General features: G+C 46.3%; 1 long non-coding RNA gene across 1 annotated transcript; it reads left to right on the top strand.

Annotated features, from left to right (window-relative positions):
* The first annotated feature begins 8,410 nt into the window (after positions 1 to 8,410).
* On the top strand, positions 8,411 to 14,557 carry LOC142818462 (uncharacterized). The gene is made up of 4 exons (XR_012895939.2): positions 8,411 to 8,503; positions 9,620 to 9,711; positions 10,459 to 10,610; positions 12,098 to 14,557. It is a non-coding gene; the product is annotated as an uncharacterized LOC142818462 (long non-coding RNA).
* Positions 14,558 to 15,879: the final 1,322 nt, after the last annotated feature.

The following is a 15,879-nucleotide window of genomic DNA, read 5'->3' as shown; positions in this document are numbered from 1 at the left end:
CTCTGATTTTCATCTGTTTTTCTTTATTTAATCCCACACAATTTAGAAAATGTGGCTCTAGTCCTAACTTTCTGGAGCACTATTCACAGCAGAATAAGAGGTGAAAATTCCCTGAAAAATGTTTGTGTTGATTCAATTTTGAGCATTCTATGAAAATAATGGGACTTTTTAGTTGCAATTTCAGACAATAGGTCTAAAACAGTTATTTATACTTTTAAATACACAGGAGGCACTCCGATACTGGGATGAGGGTAACAATAAGTACTAGATGAATAGACTCATATTTCCTATTTTAGACAAAACACAATCAGCTAAATATCCAGTCCCACTGGCTGTCAGAAGGTCTCTCAAAAGGTCTAGTGAGGACTTGTAGTTAAAGCACAAGACAGAGAATGCAAGGTTCTATTACTGACAGCGCCCCTACCTCCGAACCCCTCAACGGCCATTTATCTTGGCGCCCTAGGCGACCGCCTAGTTCGCCTGTATTGATGGGCCGTCACTGGTGACCTTGGGTACTCCACTTCCTCCTTTGTGCTTCATTATCACTTTCAACAAATTAGCGTAACTAATCATATTTTCCTACCTGAGAGGATGTGAAGTTACATTAGCCATATAATTAAACTGGTACATAGCCAGAAAGGGTTAACCAGCGCCATAGGGGGACTGACCCAGGGTCAGCCTTTAAAGACCTGTTGAGAAGATGTGTAAATGGTAAGTGGGCTGTTACATTCGGGTAGAATAGAACTTTGAAATGCAAATTTGTATTGTTAGAGCAGTAGAATGTTAGGTGTTTACTTTGATCTTGAGATGTGAACACACAACCCTTGTCTGTTACTATAGCTTTGATTCAAAATCAGAAGGGAATATTAACATTTATGATTAAACTTGATTAAAGTAGTATTATTGTTCATAGGTCTCTTTGAAGGCTGGAGTGAACTCCTATATATTTTTGTTAGTCTCTAAGGGGGGCCATAGGACTACTTGTTTAATGGATACATTACCTGGTGTTAATTGCTGTCATGTTCCAGAGATAGCAGGTTGCCTTCAAAAAGCCTATTGTGTTATCCCAGGCCAAGAGGCTACTGCAAAGGTATTAAAATTGGACTAGGGATGTAATAGTGTAGTCAATTAACCAATAAGCAAACGCTTATAGGTTAATGCTATAGACTACATGCATTCTCCCCTGGCCTTTGCTAGTAAATTTTTTAGCAGGCTGGCCAGCAGCCCAGCTCAGTTCTGGCTCACACCGAGTCCAGGACTTACACCTGCTGCAGCTCTGCATTTAAAGTGTATTACAAGCTGAGCATGCAGGTTGCCCGGCTCAGTTCCAGCTCTTGCCACGTCCAGGAGCTCAGCCTCCCCACACTGGATAGGAGCTGCTGCCACCCTGCACTTCTGCATCTGTATCAGAGGTAGCAGCATGAGATGACAGGCAGCCAATCCATGAGGGGAGCTGGTTTTTAAACTGGCTGCCCTTATGGACCAGTTCCCAGCTGGCATCCTGCACTGCTGCCTCTGATACAGAGGCAGCAGCATGGAGTGGCAGGGGGCTCCTCAGCAGTGGGGCCAAAGTGTACTGGCTGCCAACTCATCCCTGGGGACTATAGAACAGTGGAGTAATCAGTAAGAATTAATTAGGTTAACTCATATTTAACATCCCGTCTTTGGATAGGATTCTCTTTTGTCTCATATCTGCTTGGATACTCATAAAGGATGAGATACCAGGATATCCTGGTGTCCCTTTTATGGACACTGACTTAGTGGTCTCAGATCTGCTTGAGGTTTCATAGAGGGGAAACCGAAGCCACAAGGATTGAGATCTCAGTCAGTGGCTGGAAAGCCCTTTAAAATGATGCTGGGTTTGGGGCTATAAAAGAATTGTTTGCAACTACAAGATCACCATCTCTATTATGAACTGAACTCCAAGAGTGGAGCTCAGGTCTGGATGTGTATTCATCTTTTAACCAATACTCTTTTTTGGAATGTGTTTTAGTTTAGCTGATGAGAACGGGCTATACGTGTGCATTTGGGATAAGGTCTGAAATATGTTTTGATTTGGATGGTAACGTGTCTGATCCTTTGGGAATGGTTGAACTTTATTTGACATGGGTGTCTGGGTGGAAGTCTCAGGCTGGGTACTTTAAGGGAACTGCAATGTTTGGATTTCTGATTGACTCTTCAGGTAAGACAGAACCTGTTTTGTGCTGGCTTGGTAAAAGTAAATATTGGAATTAGGGCTGGGGCATCTCCAGTCCTCCGAGGCTGCTGGCTCCCAGCCTGCAATCGCTGGGAGTTGGCAGCCTCTCACAGAAGGCAGTGGGGGAACAACAAGGGAGACAGCAAGCTTGCACTGTGTGGAAGCCACTTCCCCTCCCTCTTCCCACCCCAGCGAGGCTGCCAATTCCAAGCCCACTTTGAGGGCTGGAGCAGCCCTCTACCTGCAGAGGGCTGTGGGCAAGGGGTTGCTCATTACCCATTACCTGCCAGGCCTCACCTGTTAAGGGTGAAGCTTACTGGTTAACCAGTTACCTGTTCACATCCCTAACAAAAGGACAATGGTGCATCACCCCCCAGGAACTGTACCAGGTAAGTGCCCCCTCCTACCCAGACCTCTGCTTCTGCACCCTCCCAGATCCTTCACCCTCAGGCTGCTCCTGCTCCCTTCCTCCCTCACTGTGCACTGCCAGCCCACTTCTGCACCCTCACTTCCTGCCCAGATCCTGCACCCCTACCCCTGCACTCCCACTCCCCCAAAGCCCCATACCGCACTTTGAACCCTCCATTTTTGGTGACACCCTAGAACCTAGGGGGCCACACAAAATACACTAGCCCTGGGTTCCAGGAAGAATTAATCCAGCAAGATCAATGAGGGTGATGTTGTTTTTGTTTTCTTTTTGCTTGTGGCTCCTGACTGATTTTTCTGTGGGTCAGTGGCCCCCGACCCAGACGTGATTGGTGAGATGAGGCCACTGGTGGCCACCTGACACCCTGGGAAGGAATGAGACAACTCCTCTCTGCCAAAGGCTCTGGCTATCCCAGCCCCTGCTCAGCCCCTCCTTGCCTGGCTCCAAACCCTCCGCACCTTTTCCCCCAGCCGAGGCAGCCCAGGGGAACAGTGGGGCTGGAGACTGGTGCCTGCTGGTGTCTGCTGGCCCACCCCTCCTGCCCATGGCATTTGGGGTTGGGATCTCTCATGCCCCCCTCCCAACATGCCCCTGCCCCAACCCAAAAAAGTTTCTCCACTCCTGATCTATAATACTTAGTCCTTCCTTGAGTGCAGGGGAATGGATTAGAAAACCTCTCAAGCTTCCTTCCAGTCCTATCATTCCCCTGCCGTATAGGGTGCTGTGAGAACAAAATCCTCTTTGTAAAGGGTCCAGAAAGGCAAAAAGTGTCATTAAGTACTTGCAAGGCCAATAAAATACAGGTAATTTTGCAAACCATTCCTACTCCCCTGCCTGATCATCAAAGGATGTCAGAATGTCTCACCTAACAAAGCCACCCTTACAAGATGCTCCAGGGGGAAGAAACAAATTGCAGCCTCAAAAGTGATGGAGTCAGTCACAAGGACTGGGGCAAAGGAGCTGCAACAATGCATTTGCAGCAGCCAACTGGAGAGAAAGTATCCATTAGCAACCAGAGGGCAGAGACAGTGGGAAAGTTGTGGCTACACTCCTGGATCTCCTTGCTGGCATGTTAAAAGGAGAGAGCAGAAGCTACTGCCAAGTAAATGCCAGCCAGCCAGGATTAATGAGAAAGGCAGCAGGAGCAAAACAACCCGGTTTGATATCTGAACTGGTTTGAACAGGCTCAGAGAGTTTGTTTTACTTATTTAAAGTGCCTGTGCTGATGTGTTTTCTGCTCTGTGCAAGGATAGAGGCCCTCACAGCGAAATGTGGGTCTTGTGGTTCAAAGAAAGGTAAGTAGCCCCTTGTCATGTGGTCAATTTAATTTAGATCCAAGGGAAACCAAGGCACTCCAGGGATACTTAACCACTTTCTTATTTATTGCAAGCTTTAAGCAGCTAATACAGTTGTTTAAGTTTTACAAGCCTTAAAAACAATGACTAGACAATTTAAACTTTAAATACTATAAATTCTAAAGCAATGCAAAAGCAATTAATGGAAGATCTGCTCTAATACAGTAATAAAGCCTAATTCACTTACACTTCACCCGTAGTACCAGGAAGGAGGTCGTGGTTCCTTTTCTTCCCACGCAATGGAACGCCATACACTGGGTCGCCAGTGTGAAGGGCCTATTTACTTTTAGTTACATCGAACAGGAGGTGTAGGTCAACCCTGCCCATTCCCTCCCATCGATTGTTCTTGCTAAGCCCATTTTATAGCAAAGTGAGACTTGGTCGTTCTAATAATATTTACCAATTGATTATGTGTTGTGTAGGATACATAAAATGCCCAATGCCCTAGTTGGAGTACATCCTACTCAGGATGTTGCTGCTATGTGCATAGTTGACAATTGTGTGGCTGCATCTGTACTTTTTGCTTATCAGAGACAGAAGTACCAGTACAAGGTTGCTTGTCCTGTGTTCTTGATGTGGTCTCACTGTACCGCATAATCTGCATTGTTATTCAAAACAGTCCTGCCCCTCACAGCTTCTCCCTCCCAGACTGTGCCTGGGGCATATGTACACCAGACTTGAGACAGGCCTGGGTTTTGTTTTTGACACATCTGCACTATGTTAAAGGCAAACATCACCATTTATTGCCCAGGCAGGGTAATCCAGTCTCCCCTACACCCCTATAGGTGACTGCAGGCCTCGAAGTGGGTGTGATACCTTTCCGTCACTAAGTAGGGTTGCCAAAAAAACGGACACACTTGCTCGTGGGTGGGGGGGGAGGGGAGAACCGGCTGGGAGGGGGGCAGGGCTGGCCGGGGGGTGGGCGGGAAACAGAGCTGGAGGGGGAGGTTCGGGGGCCGGGAAACAGAGTTGGGGGATGCATGGGGCTAGACAGGAGGAAGGGGGGCAGGAAGCAGACCTGGCGGGGGGGGGGGGGAGTGCAACCACTGGCCACAGCTGGAGTCCTTCGGGCCACGCCCCAGCAGGCAGTCCCTCTAGTTGTGAGCAGAAGCTGGGTGGAGTGGGGGAAGGGCTGGGAGCCACTCCCCCTGCCCGGCTTCTGCACCAACCAGAGGCTCCCAGCTGGGAGGCGGGGCTGCAATTGGTGCTGGGAGTCTCTGGTCGGGTGCAAAAGCCGGGCGGGGGGAGTGACTGGGAGGCCCAGTCACCCCCCCTGCCCCACCCAGCTTTTGCGTGCGACTACAGGGTTCCCAGCGCCAATCGCGGCCCCGCCTCCCAGTCGCTCCCCCCGCCCCCACTAGGTTTCCATCCAGCGCCCAGCCGGGAATTCAGAAAATACCGGACATTGCACATTGAACCTGTCTGGTATTTTCTGAATTTTTCTACCGGACAGAGGGTGCAAATACTGGACTGTCGGGTAGAAAACCGGACACCTGGCAACTCTAAGGGGCCAATACTGAATGTCTTCAGCTCTTGCTGGCTACATGTGGAGTCAGGACGCAACCAGTATTCCCTGTAAGCTGAGCCCTTGGGCGGCTGCCCAGGAGCAATTCAGGTGCCACCCAGCTGATAGCAAAACACCCACAGCTGGCTACACCCAGCAGCATGTGTTTCTATTTGGTGGTGCATATACACCCATGCCTTGGTGGACATAACAAAATTTATTCTGCACACAGGTAGAAACAATTTAACGGGAACACTGGACACAACCCAACTAGGGATGTTAAATAGTCGTTAATAAGCTAATTGCGTAGGTGATGGAATTTCCATTAACTTCTCGATTAGTCGATAGCTCCCAAGACAGCACAAATTAGGACTGAGCACTGGCTCCAGGATGGCTGCGTCTCTGTTTTTTAAATGTGGGGGAGCAGCAAGAAGTGATGCGACTAGTGGTTTATAGCCCTAGGTCCAACCCTCAAGACAGCAACATCTTTCTATTGTCACCTTTTTTGTGATAATCTGTGCAGCAGTGGGGGGCAGCCTGAGAGCTGTATTAGGCCTGTTGGGGGTTTGCTGTGTGGCCCCGTGAGGCATCTTGTTTACCGTGGCCCATGTGCAGGATTCTGGTTTCCTTCCATACAGATATTTTCCCTACCGGTATTGCATGTGAAGCCAGGGCACGTGAAGTGAGGTGTGTGCTGATTGCACACAACACTGTGAGAGCCGTGTGCTCCCTCTGCATCCAGTCAACACACTGTTACAGTTTAATCCAGCGCTTCCCAGCCTTTTTCATACTGCGGAGTAGCAAACCCATTCACAAACCTTTGGCGGACTGGCAACATTTGCATATTCATTTTATCTGCATATGTGCACATAAAAAGAGTTATATATTCAGTTTGCAGATACTCAAATAAAATGTTACCGGTCTGCTATAAGTACCTCAACTCCCAGAGCCGTCAGGAACAGCTGACTTCCGTTCCAGCAGCCGTGGCAGCCAGTGGCGTGGGGCCTGGACCAGCATTTGGGAATCACTGCTTTAATTGACACAACCCACAAGTTATAGGGACGCAAATGTAGCTAGCAAAACTCCCCTCTTCTGGGACACTGTCTTGGTTACGACAGTTTTGCGGCCCACTGAGAAAAAGGAGGGACACTCATTTGGCCCATGCACTAACCTAGGTTACCTTCGCTGCTGTACAGCAGTTTTACTGGGACGCTAATCAGTATCACTCACCAAAACAAACAAGCAATTCAGAGCCACCCATTTATATTTGTGCTGGCTTGCCTCTTTTGTAACAGACTCAATTTAGATTACAGTTGTCGTTATCAGAGCTGGTCCTTTCTGGTTTCTGGGCCAGGCACACTGGAATGAGCGAGACTGCTTGGATTACATAAGCTGTTGTTTTTCTTTGATATGTGTTAATTGCGGCAGGATCTCTCCAACCCTAGCTGTGCTGTCAAGCAGAAGGCAGAGCTGACTGAGGAGGGGAGGGGTTGATTTGCCAGCCCAGCTACGCCCCACACTTATCCCATTGCTCTGCAGTTGAAGAATTTCTGGAAAAACAGAGCGTGTCTCTTTAAGGATGGAGGAGAAATGCCTTTGGGAGGAATGCAGCATGGGTTAGTAGAGAGGCACTATGATCTCACTGCTGAAAGCACAAGCCTGGAAGTCATGAGCTCTGTGTTTTGTAAAGCGCATTTATCTGTGATTCTGTTTCTCTTTATTAAATGGGGCTCATGCTACTTGTTGCACTGAAGTGCAGCAAGGAATAATGTCTTCCAGATCTTTGGATGCAAATCACTAAAGAAGTGAAACTGTTAATGTTATTTTTGGGATGTTTAATCAGAAAGAGGGCCCCACGGCACTCCCCATGGCTCAGACACAGCAAACCAGCCTTTAAAATGCAAGGCAAGCATACGGCTGATCAAATGTCCCAATTTTTTTAGGACAGGCCCGAATTTAAATGCTCTGTCCTGGTGCCCTATCAAGTTGTGAACGGTCCCGGAAAACACTATTGGACATTTCACTACTTGATGGGGACACTGGCTTGTGGGAAGAAGTAACCAAGAAATGGTGCTGCAGCTTGCCATTGCTTCTCGCACAGCACAGCATGTAAGACCTGCTTCTGGTGGCATGCGGCCCATCTCTTACCCCCTTCTCTTCCTCCCACACACCAGGTTCAGAAAATATGGTCACCACAGGCAGGCGTCTCCTCGGAAGTGAAGATAAGACTTAAACAACAGAGGATGATGAGGAAATATGAGAACCAATCTTAAAAAAAAAAAACCACAACAATTAAATACACCTGAAAAGTATTTTCTAACCTTCAGTTTTATTGTTGGGGGGATCCCTAAGTGGCAAGCAGGTATATCTGGGATGCAGGGAAAACTGGATCTAAAAAAACCTCCCCAAATTTAATAAATCAGGTACGGTTGAGAGACTTGAAAAGCAGAGAGCATATGTCACAAAAGGAGAGAATCAGAGTGCCTAGGGGAGCACTCAAGAAAATCTACTTCCCCTGGCACCCCATCAGTGTGCTGACCCCTACTTGTGCCCCCTTCGAAGTATGATAGAAATAGCTTTTAACTTGAGAGAGATAAACCTACCATAAAATGCCTCCCATGTGCATTATACAATTGTTTCTACAGATGCAAAGATGTACACAAGTTGCAGCAAATAAAATATCAATATACTTTAAAGCAGGAGGGCTTCTATGAATATCAGTCAGATTGGTGCACTCCTGAAACCTTCCTTAAAAAAACTAATCAGATACATTTTCAAGGAGAGTAACCTGAATCTACAAGTGCCATGATCATGAGAGATGGCCAGCAGTCTGGAGACTAAGGGGTTAACTGTGTCCCTTCCCTAACCAGGTAGCCAGCAGCCAATAGAAATGTAGGTAGGAATTTCAAACTGGGACAAAGGAATGTTTGGGTTTTTCCCTCCTTTGTCTCTGGGCAGTGTCTCTCCAGCTACTGAGGGGGACAGACAAAATGTTTCCAAGAAAAGACTCTTCACTATCTGTAAGTAGAATAAAGTTTAGATAAATCCATTAGGTTTTATTGTTTTCTGGTTTGGGAATGGGAATCTGATGTCTGTGCATTTAAAAATGGGTTTTCCTCTCTTTTGTAACTAAGCTATTGGCCCATTGGGGGGGGTCCCCCGGGAGTATATTAATTGGTGACTTTTCCATCTAGTCATTATGCTTGTAACAGGAGTATTGTGGTGATAATAAAAGTTCTTTCTTTTTTTTTATTAACCTGTTATTGGTTAATATTTCGTGTCCTGGTTTTACTTTAGAGGTGAGATTTCCCATTGATCTCTTCCCTGGTTTTCTTATCATTACTTGGATGGTGGCAGCGTATTTTTATCCCCAAAATCTAGGTTTTAAGATTTTTGGAGGGAAGTTTTATACCAAAGCCTGGAAAGATAAGGTTATGGGGTACTTTGGCATGATGAATGCAGAAGTGGGGGCCTGCAGAGTGGGGATTTAGGCCTTGACAACAAGCAAGTAAAAAAAGATATGGATTTAGATATACCATTAGTAAAATCAAATAAATATAGACTATATGATGAATACTCTGGTTTTTTTTAAGGCTGTCCAATATGTTTCTAAGACATGCATATATCTAACCTGGCTGAACCTGTGAACAGCAGTTCACCAAGGCAGCTAAATCATGTTAGCCAGACATTCTTTCAATAGCCACTTAATCCATAGGAGCCATGGAGGATCACAGCTAGGTTTTGATGAGTTCCCATGTTGAGAAGCAGCTGTCAGCACTGGCAACAGTTATGGGAAGTGTCAGAATAATACACAAGGTTGACACCTGATTTATTGTGAGCCTAATATTTTTCCTTCAGCTTCGGACTTGGATCTCTTGTACAGCCTTTCTTGCATGCCTAGAGATTTTGCTTATTCTCAAGCAGTAGCAGGTACAGATGCAAAACTGTAATCTGAACAATAGTTTTGCAAGGAATCTCGTAGAACTTCTAGCTGTTGCACAGAATCATAGAACACTAGATCTGGAAGAGACCATGACAGGTCATCGAGTCCAGTCCCCTGCCATCATGGAAGGCCCAAGCACCAGTCCCTGACAGATGTCTATCTAACCTGCCCAAGTTTGATTTACTTAACGCAGGTCAAATTCTACCACTTGTGAAGTCTTCCTTTGCTATGTTCACTTCAGCCAATATAGAATGCCACATGATGAAGACGCACAGAAATGTTAATGTAAGCATTTGTCCAGCAATGAATCTTGCCTCTGCATGAGATTTGCTTTAAGAAGGACCAACCAATGTTGCATTATTAGCTACAGATAGCAATGCACCATACATACACTTCTCCACCTTAAGATTTCATGACTCTTATTGCTTCAAATCTGCGTTCCCATCTTCTTCCGGGCAGCTGTTTGGTTGTAATATACAAGTTTCCAGCATGTTTCAAAATAATTTCCCACTGACAAACTGATTGAAAATAAATGGAAATAGCCTAAATGACCCCCAAAAGTTTTATTCCTTCAGTACAACAGCCAGCGGCAGCATTGCTCAGTACCAGGCTGAGAGAATGGGTGCTATGGGACACAAAATTTGTTCTTGAGAAGCTCATGAATCTTTCTCTGCACTCCGCTAGTCTTTCATGTTAGCTCCTGCATCACTCTCATGTCTGCAGGAGGCAGTCCTGTTTTATTTAACTTCTGGCAAAGAACTTCAGTCAAGCCTGTATCACTTGAATCATTCAGTTTCACAGACACTAAGAAGCACATTCACACTTACACCTTGTTTTCCAGATCACAGCCACATGTATTGCTAGGCTATTGTCCTGTGTGTAATGGAGGACGACTAAATAGTATTTTGACTCCTTCACCATGGCTTAGATTTTGCCTCTGATTGCTGATGCTAAAAAGTCAATTTGCTTGTTCTAAATGTTTTTTTCTAATGTAAGGAAGAAGTGACTATTTGATGTTATTCTTTGTACAAGTTTCCATAATGCCATCAAAGATGACGTCAACTCTACACATTTTAGAAAAAGTTCCCATTGAATGGCCCTGAAGAGTCAAATTCTGGTCAGCAAGTGTTTGAGGAAGAGCGACAAGTCTATGCAGAACATCACGTGTTCTGTTTACACACAAAGTATGTATTGTTTTGATCACCTACTACAGTTTCCTGTGACACATTAGAGACAGACTGGCTGTGTTAACACTGGGCCACTTATTCCGGAAAAGCAGCCGCTTTTCCAGAATAAGCTGCGAGCTGTCTACACTGGCTCCTTGAATTTCAGGAAAAGCAGTGACGATTTACTGTAAGAAATCAGCTGCTTTTTCGGAAAAACTACGCTGCTTCCGCTCGGGCAAAAGTCCTTTTTCCGGAAAACTGTTCCAGAAAAGGGCCAGTGTAGACAGCCCAGTAGTCTTTTCAGCAAAAAAGCCCCGATCGCGAAAATGACGATCGGGGCTTTTTTCCGGAAAAGCACGTCTACATTGGCCACGGACGCTTTTCCAGAAAAAGGGCTTTTCTGGAAAAGCATCCTGCCAATGTAGACGCTCTTTTTCCGGAAATACTCATAACGGAAAACTGTTCCGTTTTAAGCATTTCCTGAAAAAGGTGCCAGTGTAGACTCAGCCACAATGTCTAGACTATGTAGAATTTTCAAAAGAGGATATGCAAATTCCACAGGGATTTGCATATCTTCTTTTGATCTCACGTTCAAAAGAGGATACTTTGAAAGTGAAAGTAGTCTAGACACTTTTTTTGGGGGAAAAAAAACCTTTTTCGAAAAAAAAACCAGCTCAACCTTAAAAAAGCAGATTTACGCCATTTTTTTCGAAAAAGTATTTTTTCCCGAAAAAAAAACGCATCCAGACTACTTTCACTTCCTCTTTGGAAAGTGAGATCGGAAAAAGATATGCAAATTACCATGGAATTTGCATATCCTCTTTCAAAAAATCCCCCCATAGTTTAGACATGCTCTTAGAGACTCACTTTTACCTTCAAAAGCGTATGCCCTAAAAGTTGGCTGTGCCCATGAAATCTCATGATACCATCTACATGTTTTGTTAGTCTTTTAAGTGCTACTAGACCATTTGTTGTTTTTTAAGTTTATCCTGCGCTCCCCCGCAAGTCCCAGCACCTGCCCCTGCCCCCACCCCCATTGGCTTCTGCTCCTAGCTCCCCCAATGGGCCACCGAGGCCTGAGGACACATAGCGGTGGGACCTCTTGGGCAGCCAAGGTGTCCCAAGGTACCCCAGGCAGGCATCAGTCCCAGCCCCCTCCCTGAGCCCCTTTCCCCCCCTCCTCCTCTTTACCTCCTCGCAGGTTCTTTCTCCGTCCAGTCCCTCCCCTGTTATATATTCCACAAATAAAAATAACAGAGCTGTTTTTCAAAATAAAATGTCTTTTTTATTTGGTCTGCAGGGGAGAGGGGAAGGTGGGAAGAGTGGGCAGGAGAAGGAAGGGGTGGGAGAGGAAAGGCGTACCAGGGCACTATAGGGACCCCTTGTGAGTCTCACAGCCGGCCTCTCTCAGGAGCATAGCCCCCTGATGGGTTCGCCAAATGGCAGCGGTGCCCGGCTGCTCAAAAGCCCTCACCAGCTGCTCTGCCTCTGCCCTCTCCCGACAGGAAAGTCTCCCCCTTGTTGTCGCATATATTGTGGAGCATACAGCAGGCCGCTACCACTGAAGGGATGTTCCAGTCATCGAGGTCCAGGCAAGTGAGGAGACTCTGGAACCTCCCCTGGAGGCGGCTGAGGGTCCCTTCCACCACTATGCAGCATGCATCCTGTGGAAGAGACCAGAATTCTGGAATATGTGGGCGGCATGCGCTTTCCCCGACCATCCAACGTAAATGTCTGTGAACTGGCCCGTGGCCCACGAGGGCCTGCAGCACCATTGAAAAGTCCCCCTTTCTATCGATATAGTCTGCAGCCCGGTGGTCGGGAGCCAGGATGGGGATGTGGGTGGTGTCAATGACCCCCCTGCAGTTGGGGAAGCCCATGGCGGCAAAGCCAGTGATGATGGGGTCCATGTTGCCCAGAGAGAGGACCCTCCGCAGCAGGAGAGAGTGGATGGCCTTGACCGCCTAGAGAATCATAAGAACATAGAATCAAAGGGTTGCAAGAGTCCTTCAGAGGTCACTGAGTACAAACCTCTTCCCAAAGTAGGATCCACCTCAACTAAACCATCTCCAGCAGGGCTTTGTCAAGCCAGGACTGAAAAACTTCCAGGGACAGAGATCCCATCTTCCCAGCCTCCCCACCCTGAGATCCTATGCTAGTGCTTCACCACACTCCTAGTAACATAGTAAGAGAGTCAAACCTGAATGAACACCGTCCCAATAGTTGATCTCCCCAGGATGGACTGGATCCCCGCAGAGCGGTAGCTGTCTGGCGATGTGAGCTTCCAAAGAGCGATGGCGATGCACTTCTGGAGCAGCATGGTGAGTCTCAGCTGGGTGTCCCATCACCGGAGACCAGGGGAAAGTCCCTCGCAGAACTCCAGGAAGGTGGCAGAAGTTCTGGAGCCGCTGCTGGTCGTCCCACCGCTCCGTGACGATTTGGTCCCACCAGTTGGTACTGGTCTCCCTCTGCCAGAGGCGGCGTTGCACGGTGTGCGGGGGAGGACGGAAGGGAACATGGTGCATGAGGGTTGCCCAGGCCTGGGTGAGGAGGTCTCCCGTTCTGGGCTGGTCATTGTCCTCATGCGGCACCTCACGGGCAGTCTGCATGAACTGTGCCAGGCGGTGCAGCAGAAGGTCAAAGAGCCTGGCACTGCTTTGCAAGAGCTCCAGCTCCATGTTGTGGCATCTGCAAGGGCCACCAGAGCATGCGGTGTGCGTTTGGGGTCCCTTGAGGAGGTAGGCAATGGAGAAGAGGCGTATGAGACACGGCTGTACGGGGGGAGGGAGGGTCCCTCTCAGCCTCAGGAGCAGCTACAGGAAGTCACTGCTGTCCTGATGCCCTGCCCAGACTAATTCTGGGGGGTTTAAATGTTATTCTGCCTCCAGGCAGTGTGGACGCGCCATTTTGATAACAATCTGTGCTGTTTCGATGGGGGCTTGTAGTGTGTACTTGCTATTTCAAAACAGTTATTTTGGGGGTATTTTTTAAATATTCACGTAATGTACACATATCCTAATTTATCATCTATATTTCCCTTGCTCCAAATTATGCTTATTACATCATTTGCCAGTTCCAAGGAACATGGAGAAAAGGTGTTTACAGTTATTTTATTTGAGCAGCCCTTCGTATATTTATTGGGGGGCCCATCAACATTAAGCACGCCAAGCATTCTTTTTTAAACTTTAGTCATAAGTCAGATTCTCTACATTTTTTTTATCATTGTTGTTCTCCTCCTCTGGACTGTCTCCAATTTACCAACATCTTGATCCTAAAGTGTCGCACCCAGAACTGGATACACGGCTCCAGCTGAGGACTGTTATTTTCTATGTCTTACATTCAACAATCCTCTTAATACACCCCCACATATGAGATTATTTTCCAAATGGATCACATTATTGATGCATAAGCAATTCATGTTGCACTTTAACGCCTGACACTTTTTAGCAGTATCACCACTTTGTGGATTTGATTTTTTTCTCCCTCCCAAGGGAAGTACTTTCACTTCTCTATTGACTTTCATCTCATTGAATAGAGGCAAGTTTTGAAATTTTTCATGGTAGCTGCGAATTCTTAATCTGGTCTTCTAAAGAGATTGCAACCTCTCCCAGCTTTGCATCATCTGCAAATTTTTGACGTGCACTCTCCATTCCAGTATCCAAGTCATTAATGAAAATACTGAATAACATTGGACCCAAGGGACCCCTCTAAATATGTCCTGCCCGTTTAAACAGCTAACCATTGATAACTGCTCTTTGAGTATGGTCTTTCAACCAGCTGTGCACTCAGGTTAGATCACATTTCCCTATGCTTCTTATGAGAATAGTGTGTCAAAAATCTTATTTCAAATCAAGACAGGTCACATCTTCCCACACATTCAGTAGGCCAATAACTCTGTCAACAAGTTTGCCATCTTCAACTGCAACATGGCGAAGCTGTTTTCTGAGGAAGACCACCAGGATCCAGAAAGGCCCTTTCTCCATGGGACAAGGAATATTGCCTTGCCTCACCACACTTTGTCTTACAAAATAAAGTCACTGGTTAGGACGCAGTGTACTTGATTAGTGAATAGACACTTGACATGGTAGCTGGTAGGCTGCAGGGTCATTTCTTAAATAAAAGCATATTTATTTTAAAAGTACCCTTTCATTTTTGTTCTCCTGCTAGTCAGCAGCGATGGCAGCGGGATGGCAGCTGCTCTTTCACACAGACACTTGGAGCTGGGTCACCTTCTCCTGAAGGAGTTAGAGAAATCTAAGCAAGCGAGTACAGAGAAAGGATTTTGTGTATTCAAAATAAGCCCATCTGAACAGGTACATGATGCTGCCCAGGACAGCACAGTCATCATACAAGTTTTGTGGAGACAGCAAGGCTGTGTCTAGACTGGCCAATTTTTCCGGAAAATCAGCCGCTTTTCCGGGAAAACTTGTCAGCTGTCTACATTGTCCGCTTGAATTTTTGCAAAAACACTGACGATCTCATGTAAGATTGTCAGTGTTCTTGCGGAAATACTATGCTGCTCCTGTTTGGGCAAAAGTCCTTTTGCACAAAAGGGCCAGTGTAGACAGCTCAGATTTGTTTTCTGCAAAAAAGCCCCGATCGCGAAAATGGCGATTGGGGCTTTTTTGCGGAAAAGCGTGTCTAGATTGGCACGGACGCTTTTCCGCAATAAGTGCTTTTGCGGAAAAGCGTCCGTGCCAATCTAGACGCTCTGTTCTGAAACTGCTTTTAATGGAAAACTTTTCCGTTAAAAGCATTTGCGGAAAATCATGCCAGTCTAGACGCAGCCCAAGAGAAACCCTTGTAAACTTGGCAGGAACTGTCTGAAAAGGGGGAAGGTTCATAAGTATGAATCATACAGGCTTTCTCTCCCTGATGGCTAGATTTCTACAATCTATCTCTAAAAAATAAATGCATGACACCTGCCAGGTTAATTCTCTTTTTGTTTATGACTATTTAAAAATCAATCAGTATCCTCTTCTCCAGAGGCCTTGCCTTCCCATAGAACATACAAAAATACACACAACAGACAAAAATAGGTGAGTAAAAATAAGTTTTGCACAAATGGGTTCTTAAGACAGCTAAGCGGCTAGTCAGGCGCAGTTTCAAGAGAGGATGGCCTATAACTTGGCAAGAAAATTATTTCACATCGGGAGAAAGTCATACATCTCAACAAAGCCTCACTTTCTACTTCCACTTCAGCCAGTGTCAGAATTGAATGGGAGCAAGATTGGGGCTTTCCAGAGCTAGTGACAAGCTCCTTTGACCCCTCCAAGACATTACCTCT

Source organism: Pelodiscus sinensis, chromosome Z, assembly GCF_052426305.1.
Source record: "Pelodiscus sinensis isolate ZL-2025 chromosome Z, ASM5242630v1, whole genome shotgun sequence".
NCBI lineage: Eukaryota > Metazoa > Chordata > Testudines > Trionychidae > Pelodiscus > Pelodiscus sinensis.
This window is presented reverse-complemented; position numbering and strand designations above follow the sequence as displayed.